Source organism: Parasteatoda tepidariorum, chromosome 4 (genome assembly GCF_043381705.1).
Source record: "Parasteatoda tepidariorum isolate YZ-2023 chromosome 4, CAS_Ptep_4.0, whole genome shotgun sequence".
NCBI classification, from domain to species: domain Eukaryota; kingdom Metazoa; phylum Arthropoda; class Arachnida; order Araneae; family Theridiidae; genus Parasteatoda; species Parasteatoda tepidariorum.
The window spans coordinates 37244640-37253255 of NC_092207.1; the positions used below are offsets into that span (position 1 = coordinate 37244640).

Consider the following 8616-nt stretch of genomic DNA (forward strand, 5'->3'; position numbering starts at 1 on the left):
TTTTTTTAAAAAAGTTTAACAACTTAGCTCGCGGAAACAAAGAATTACGAACTGAAATTTAAAAAAAAGCGACGACTCAAAAAGACAGTTTTTTCCCCCTTCCGAGTTACGTTTTTCTTATATTACTCTTTGTAAACGTGAACTTATCACTTTATTTACATAATCTCATATGATGATGTCCACCATGTGATGCATATTGTCATAAATCGTTTCCTCTATTGAGCAATTTTTTACGGAACATTGAATTTGGAACTTAAACAAATACCACCAATATATTGTAGGTTCTATTTTCTTTCAAATAGAGGTTTTATACGAATTCAATATTGCAATAATTGAATTATAAATATTTAATAATTTATTTTTTCTAACGTGACAGTATACATATTTTTCCTACACTTCACTGAAAGTGTGTGAAAAAATAGAGAAAATACAGCGCATATTCATAGCTACCAACTTTAATGTTCTTTGCGCTAGGTTTTTTTTCTCAGAGTCGTTGGAATGATTTTTAAATTTATTGCTAAATCTCTTATAAATATATTTAAATGTCTTGAAAGTCAAAGCATATTATGTAAAAAAAGATTAAAGTTAAATATCAAAGATGAAAGTTTGCAACAACGGGTTTATGGATGATATAAAAGAGAAAAGACTATTTCTCGTCTTTTTTTAATTAAAATAAAAACAGTGCAGCATTTTTTAGTTTTCATCTAATTTGATAAAATTAGGCTAATTTGATAAAATTTTAACAGGGGCACATTGGGGTTTTTTCTTCGTGTTTTATAAATCCTAACAATTACGAAGTTTTTTTTAAAAGAAGTTAATGTTTTTGATTGTAATGCTATTTACAGTTATTTATTTGTTATGTTTCAAGTTTTATTTGCGTTAATATTAAACTGGCATATTTTACAAAAGTTTGCATTAAACATTTAATTTATCAAAAATTATGAAATAATAACCCTTCTCCGAGTAACAACTATACTTTTTTTTATTTACATACAAATTTTTTAATTGAATGTAATGAAAATTGGAGGAGGTATCTTACTTGAAATATATTGAAGCAAATTTAAACGATATTGTGCTTCGATGGGCTTTAAAATCTTTAGCAATGTATGAATAATATTTGTTTCCCTAAAAAAATCCCTATTTAAAGTTTTTTATAGGTTAACCTTAACTCGCATGTCAATTCAAAAATCTCTATCTGTTTAATTTAAATGAAACTTTTAAGATAATGTCCTTTGATGTGTATTCAGACAAATAATTTTTTTGAGCCCTGGTGGCTCGGGGAATAGAGCGCTCACCTCCCAATGAGATGACCCGGGTTCGAATCCCAGCAATGACTGGTCGATACGAATTTTGCTCCTGGCTTTCACCGACCACAGCGTTAACGAAAAATATCTTCAGTGGTGTAAGTAGTTAGATTAAAGTAATTTTTTTGAAAGTTTAGACATTGTTCCAAATAAATCGGAGAAATATCTCATATGTTTATGTTATTATTTTTCTATGAATAATATAATAAACAGTTGTAAACATCAACAAATATAAAAAATTCTCAAGGTTATTTTCACCTTCATTTTCGTTAGTATGGTTACCAGAGTTTAATTTAACACAGTTTAATTTAACTGCAGAAAATTTTCCAAATTTTATGGTTATAAGGTCCTGATGTCATGATTCAATATTGAGCTATTTTACTGAGAATTGATATATACTTTCTCATTTTCCCAGAAGTAATGCAAATGCTTATAAAAAAAATTTTCCGTAAATAATATATTAAACTTTTGCACATGTCAACAAACATGAATTATTCTAAAGGTTAATTTCCTATTATTTTTGCAAACAAGGTTTAATTTAACATGTTATAAGGGATGCAGCAAGTTTACACTATTTTATGGTGGAGGGTACTGATATCAAAAATAAATTTTGAACCGATTTTTCCGAAAGTATAACTATTATACCTAGAAATAACACACAGTAATAAAATTTATCAAAACTACCAGAATATGGTAAATTTACCGTGATTCAGGGTCTATGGGAAGACTATAAATATCAATGATTTTTGCCAAAGCGCCTTAGTAATGGTTTTGATAAATTTAATAATAAAATATAGTTTTATAATATGTGATAAAATTTCATAAAAGTGGTAAAATTTGGTAATTTTATCATGATATGTTACATTACAACTCGGTATAAAAGCCGTTTATTCGGTTAAATTCATTTTTCGGTCTTGTATTCTTTTCTACAAATGTGGTAATAAGAGCTGTAATTTTGAAAACCAGAATTTTCAGTAAGCAATTACTATATGAACGAAAAATTGCCAAATGAATGATTTAAATACCATATATTTTGGTTTTATTAACCGAAATTGTGTTTTTGTTACCAAAAAATTTCTTTACCATACAGTGCGGTACTTTAACCTGTTTTTTTTTCCTCCGTGTATGTCATTTTTTTACTATATTTCCATACACGTTATGCATTATGCGCCAAATAAATGGTTTAAATATCATTTATTTTAGTTTTGAGAACCGGAATTAAGGTTTTTTTCACGAAATATAATACAATATATAACACGATATACTTGCTATGTAATACGATAATTTTATACGAATTTTTTTCTCCGTTTAGATCATATCATTATTCTTCGATGAATAATACAATAAACAACTGTATACATAAACAAACATAAAAACTTCTTATGTTTATTTTTCCTTTTATTTTCGTTAACAGAAAAAAAAATAGAAGAATAAATCTCGTAACAAGTACTTATTTTTGATCTATTTATATTTTAAACATTAAGTTTAATGATTGACATAGGGGTGTGATTGTTTTCCTTTCGTAATTGTTCACGTAATTTTCTGGAGCGTGACTAGCTTAAGCTAAAACAAAAAATCGCTAAAGCGTTTTAAAGAAAGGTTAATACTTGAAAGTGGGAAAATGAAAGGGGACACCAATTAACATTTAAAAAGCATTTATTCCCACATACCATGATTATTATGTTGAAACTTAAAAGTAAATTACTTTGTTGTTTCATTTGAATGAATTAATTTGCTGACAGTCATTTTGGTACAGGTAGCATAATTTGGAGCGAAATTAGCGCTCCAGTGTAATTCCACATACTTACGTTCAGTTTAAAATGGAATTATAGTAGAACTTTACAAATCCGAACTCCGGTATTCCTAAATTCTGGATAATTCAAACTGATATCACTCCTCAAAATTTACAAATAAAAACCTTTGTATTTTAACCTGAGGAAATAAAACATAATTGTGTTGCAAAAATGTTCTGACTAATGTGTGAGGTTCATAATCCACGTGAATATGAATCGAGATAAAACATCATAAAATCTGACTCACATGTTTGTTTGCAGTTTGTTCATCACGTGAATAAGACTGGCGATACAGCTTTGATAAATGATCAGCTAATAACAGGACTTGTTTCCATCTTTAAACAATATAACGTCGGATACGTATTCATTTATATGAAACATCAATTTAAATCGAAATTTCGGATAATCCTAATTTTCCGTTGTTCGAATAGGCAACAGTCGCAATTAGTATGGATTAGCTAGGTTGGTTTTACTGCATTTATAAATTAAAAGTTTCGCAGAAAATAAATGTTTGTCGTGATTCAATAATTATTTAAAGCAAACTTTTATTTAATTTTAATGCGGTTTCGTCCTTTTTTAGTTAACTAAAAGATGCGGTTGCAGATTAAAATTTATTAAATTTACTATTTTCCTCTATCTGAGGACCATTTTATTTGACAAACTATTGCCATTTAGTTTAATAAATTAAAATATATGGTTACAAGCTAAATTGTACAAATGTGTAATCGGAATTTGGAGGATACACAATTTATTAACCATTACTTTCGCTTAATTTTGCTTCGGGAAATTATTAGTATATTATTTCATTGCAATACTATTATCTATGATTTAGAAAAATGCGATTTTAAATTAACATTTTTAAGAATTATTATCGTAAAAAACTGTCATTTTATTCTGATACGTTCTCTTTTAAATAAAAAAATCATTTAAAATCCGTTCAAATTATAAGGTTTATAGGAGTTAAAATTTGCGATAAAAATAAAATGACAAAGTCGAAGCACTTTTTGAAACAGTACAGTAAGCAATAAGAGTCAAAAACAGATTAAATAACAACATAAAATGATTCTAATTGTCAAAATAACTAAGAAAACAGACTATTTTGCATTCAAAATACTTAGGTGACAGTAAACATAAACATAGCAGAATTCTACTTGAAATAACTACATGATAAACGCGTTAACAAACGTGATACCACATGAAACTACATCTTTCTAAGATTTGTATTAAGAAAAAGTTGAAAAAATTTTGCATTCGGAAGAAATTATTAAACGAATTTGTATTCGAAAAAGTAAATTTAAATAAATTGAAGTAGTAGTTTTAAAACGTGATTTGCTTTCCTAAAACTAACGTGCTTTTCTATAAATTAATAAGTAAAAATTATTGGTAATAACAGATGTTAATAATATTTATAAGCATCTGTTTAGATTTTGAAGACATTAATTTTCTAAATATTAATCATCGTTCAAAAAGGATGGTCTTATAATATAAAAGATGTAATATTAAGTTTAAATATAATGTAAAACAAATGTTATCACTGTTTATGTAAATATAAACCTTTTTTATTCCTGTTAAAAAATTAGTTTAAAAAGATAACAAATATTAAAAGCTTTAACTTACCAAAAAATTCCATTTTCATAAGATGTAAGAGATATTCACGGTGCATAACTTGTTCCACTTTCACAAAATTAATCATATCAAAATGATTGCAACCTCATCTCTAGGATTCACAAAACAATTAAAAAACTCTTGATGAAATAGATTGTTATCCCGCCGTTTCTGTCATTTAGACAAACGCTTGGTCCCGCACTACTTGCGTCTTGAAAGGCGATAAAAGCTGGAAGTATGTTTTATCCTTTTAGAACAAAAAATTGGAAAATCCAGGTCAGACTAACACCCACATTATCTGTTTTCACACTGTAAACAAATAAAGAAAAATCGTCTGCAGTTATGAAACTTTCTTATAATGTTCCACAAGGTTACAGTGAAGTTCTATGGATAAATTAATTGAGTAATATGTGAAGAAGTAAGAGAAAAAAGTTCATTAATTAAAGTCCGCCGCGTGCAGGGAACGGAAGTTCGTTAGCGGCGGGACACTGACTTCTCAACTCCGCTCAATTGCAGAGTTACAACCACTCGCATTGAAGTCCATTTCTATTCTGTCAAAGTGGAAGAAAAGTTTCATCGTCTGCTTGCAGAGTCAAGTGTAGTGAACTGAAGTGAAAGCAAAGGTACCGAAGCGCCACCGAGCGGGATTTTTCATTTTTCCGGCCCTTCCAGTTTAACACTGTAAGCAGTATCACAGAAGCCAAGGATAAAAAAGATACTTTCCAATTTTAGCCTCTAAACTTTCCAGTTTTCAAACTTTAAAAACAAACTTTGTTCTATTCCGTTCTTACGTTCTGAAAGTTTTTGAACTTCGATTCAGTATTTATGTTATATATAAAGCTTGTTTTTAAACATTTTTTCAGTTCTTCTGCTAGGATTTTGTTTCTTAAACGGTTTCAGATTATCAAGTTTTTTTTCTCTATTTTTTAGAAGTCTTAAATCAATCAATGTTTTTACAAAGGTTTAGTGTTCTCCTATAATGAAGGTTTTCTTTTACATCGGTCCAATTGTTTTAAAATAAAAAATATTTACATTGTTTCTGATTTTATATTTCAAAAGAATTACATGTTTACTTTGTTCCTAGAATTTAAAGGTTTTTCACCTTTAGTTCAATTAGTATCTTATAAGATTTATTTTTCATTGATTCAACTCATGCATTTTAGATGTTTATTCACAGTAATTCAACTCTTTTTATAGAGTTGGTTCAGTTTTTCTAAAAGAGATGACTCAACTTTTGTAAGAAACATGAATAAATAAACAATTTCTTTGCAATTGTTTTTAATAGCCATTTTTTAGTGATTGAAAATCTACAGTCGCATCAGCCCAATTCCTGCATACCCCCTTGATTTAAGTGCAAGAATTGTATCTGAATTTGGTCAAAAATTTTAAGTTTAAAGTTTAACAACAAAAGTGCTCATTAATTAGTTTTCAACTTATTTACTACTATCAAATTATATTATTCGTTATAGCAAATCATATAGTAAAGATTTAACCCTAAAAATCCCTAAATCCGAGCAAAATAGAGTATAAACTTGATTCTACAATACCGCAGTATTAAATATACATCTAAATGCTTGATATATGCATAATATATGTTATATGCCGAATATATATGATCTATGCATGATATCGGTTTTTATTTCTTTTCGGTTAAGAATAAAAATATGATAAAATATAATAATCAAAATTGGTCAAACATATCAAAAACGTACAGAGTATTCTGCAAACCTCATGCATCTAAAGTGTATGATATCTATTACATTATTACGTATGATATATAAATATAGATCATATATTTATTATATCTCGCTACTTAAACCAATATGTATATAAATATTTGATCTATGTATGATATCTATTTTGAGTTTGCATTATTAGATTTAGAAATATTAGAAAATATATTAATCAAGAATCTACATAGTGAAATGTGTTACATATGTTTAAATTATTGAGAATTTAAATGAAATTATATAAAAAATGTTGATAGTGCTTGAAATTGGGACATAAAAAGCAAATTACGATTTAATTTAATAAGATAAAAATTAAATTTAAGAATTAACTTTATAAACTAATTATGTAAGCCCTTGAAAAGGATTAGAAAATGAACTAATATGTTCTCGCACCAGCTGAAATCTGAAGGGTAATACCGGCCTAAAATCTCAAACTGATCTTTGAAATTCGAAGTGGCAACATCAGACACAATGCTGATAATATATGTTGATAATACATGTGTTCGCCACATCGAGTAACCCTTCGGTAAAGTTTATTCACGAGTTGGTAAACATTTTGCCACCCAGAAACAACTCTGTAAAGTTTCAAAAAGATCATGTATAGCACCTTGACAGTTCCTGAATTCAGATGAGATTCATTGCAATTTATGCTTTAGGGTCTTTTATAAGACGAATAATTTTTTCTTGCGATAAAACAAGACAGATAAAAATGAGTTATGTGAAAAATAAATAAGAAGAATTAGTGACGCTTCGGTGAACATAATTTTAATCAATGTCCCTTGCACCACTGGAGGTGAAATAAATGTCTAGATTAATGTCCGAAACTGAAAAAAAAAATTCCAATGTAGTTTCTGGAGGATATTGTGACTGAACAACTCAACTCGCTGTTTCAAACTCGGAGATCATACTCGGAGGCAGGAAGTGAAAATATTCGTAAATTTACATTATATTGAAAGTTTACATTTCTTTGAAAAAACTGTCTGATTAATAAACAAATACTTTGTAAAACTTTGATACTTGGTAAAATTTAGAGATAATTAGTATTAACTTTATAAAATTTACAATATTTTTTTCACCCTCTGACGTTTTTTCTAATAATCGCAATTTATTTCATTGCTTAATTTTATATTTTAGTATCATTAGGACAAAAAAAGTATGACGAATTCTTATATTTCATCGAAACAAATGAGTACCATTTCTCTTTAAATGTGATTTTTAGTACAACAGAGTTTTTTTTTAAAATTTCAATTAGTGCTTTTACGAAAATTAACTAAGCATCATTGGCTTTAAAAATGTTTACATCTCTTAATGAACTAATACTATTGCTTCATTAATTTCGCTTTACAGTACAAATCTTGCGCTTATTACTTTTTAATTTCATTTAGTTCCTATTAACAAATTTAATCAAACATTATTGGTGTCAGAAATGCTATGGCTATTTCTTATTCTTTTAATAAACGAATTAGCACAATTTTTCTATATCTTTTGTTTTTTCATACGTAACTTATTTTTTGTTTCCATTGGTATCTAATACCATAATTAATTAAGGATCATTGGCATTTATAATAGTTTGGCAATTTTTTATGCTTCTCTCAGATGAATTCGTACTATTTCTGTATGAAATTTGCTTTTAGTACAATAGTTTTGTTTCATTTAGTAGCAATTAATAAAATTAATTAAGCAGCATTGGCATCAAAAGTAAAATGGAGATTTTTTTTTCTCCAAAACGAATTAATACCATTTTTCAATTAATATTACAAACTCTTCTGAAAGCTATAAGTTGTCAAACACCACCATTGTTATATTTAAAAAAAATTTGTTTGCAGTGTAATTTTTATCAATGGTGATTTCTAAACCTATGAGAAAAATTCTATTTTTAAGTATCTCTGCCGAACGATCTAAATGATATTCTCTAACGATTCTTAAATAATCGGAGGCTAAAATATCCCCTTTCATCCACTGTCCAAATTTCAGGATGTTTGCATAAATGGTTTCGCAGTTATGAAAATGATACAAGTGCAGTTGTAAAATGATGAAAATGATACACACAGGCAAACTCTTCATTTTATTAGTATAAGATTGTTTGAATTATTTTTAACACACAAATTTTTTTTTCTTCTCATCTTAGTTCTTTCAGTTTTCAAATTTGTGACATGTTTGAAAAATAAAAAATGAAACCTACAG

The 8616-nt window shown here is 27.7% G+C and overlaps 1 protein-coding gene across 2 annotated transcripts in view; it reads right to left on the minus strand.

Annotated features, from left to right (window-relative positions):
- LOC107456593 (uncharacterized) overlaps positions 1 to 5324 on the minus strand; it is a 78188-nt gene extending 72864 nt beyond the window's left edge. The window contains exon 1 of one of the 2 annotated variants that reach the window (XM_016074499.3): positions 4715 to 5324. The gene's annotated coding sequence lies outside the window, so the exon portion shown is untranslated. Of the gene's footprint in view, positions 1 to 3112; positions 3274 to 4714 lie in introns of those variants that run through there. The other variant, XM_071179676.1, reaches the window with a different exon arrangement.
- Positions 5325 to 8616: the final 3292 nt, after the last annotated feature.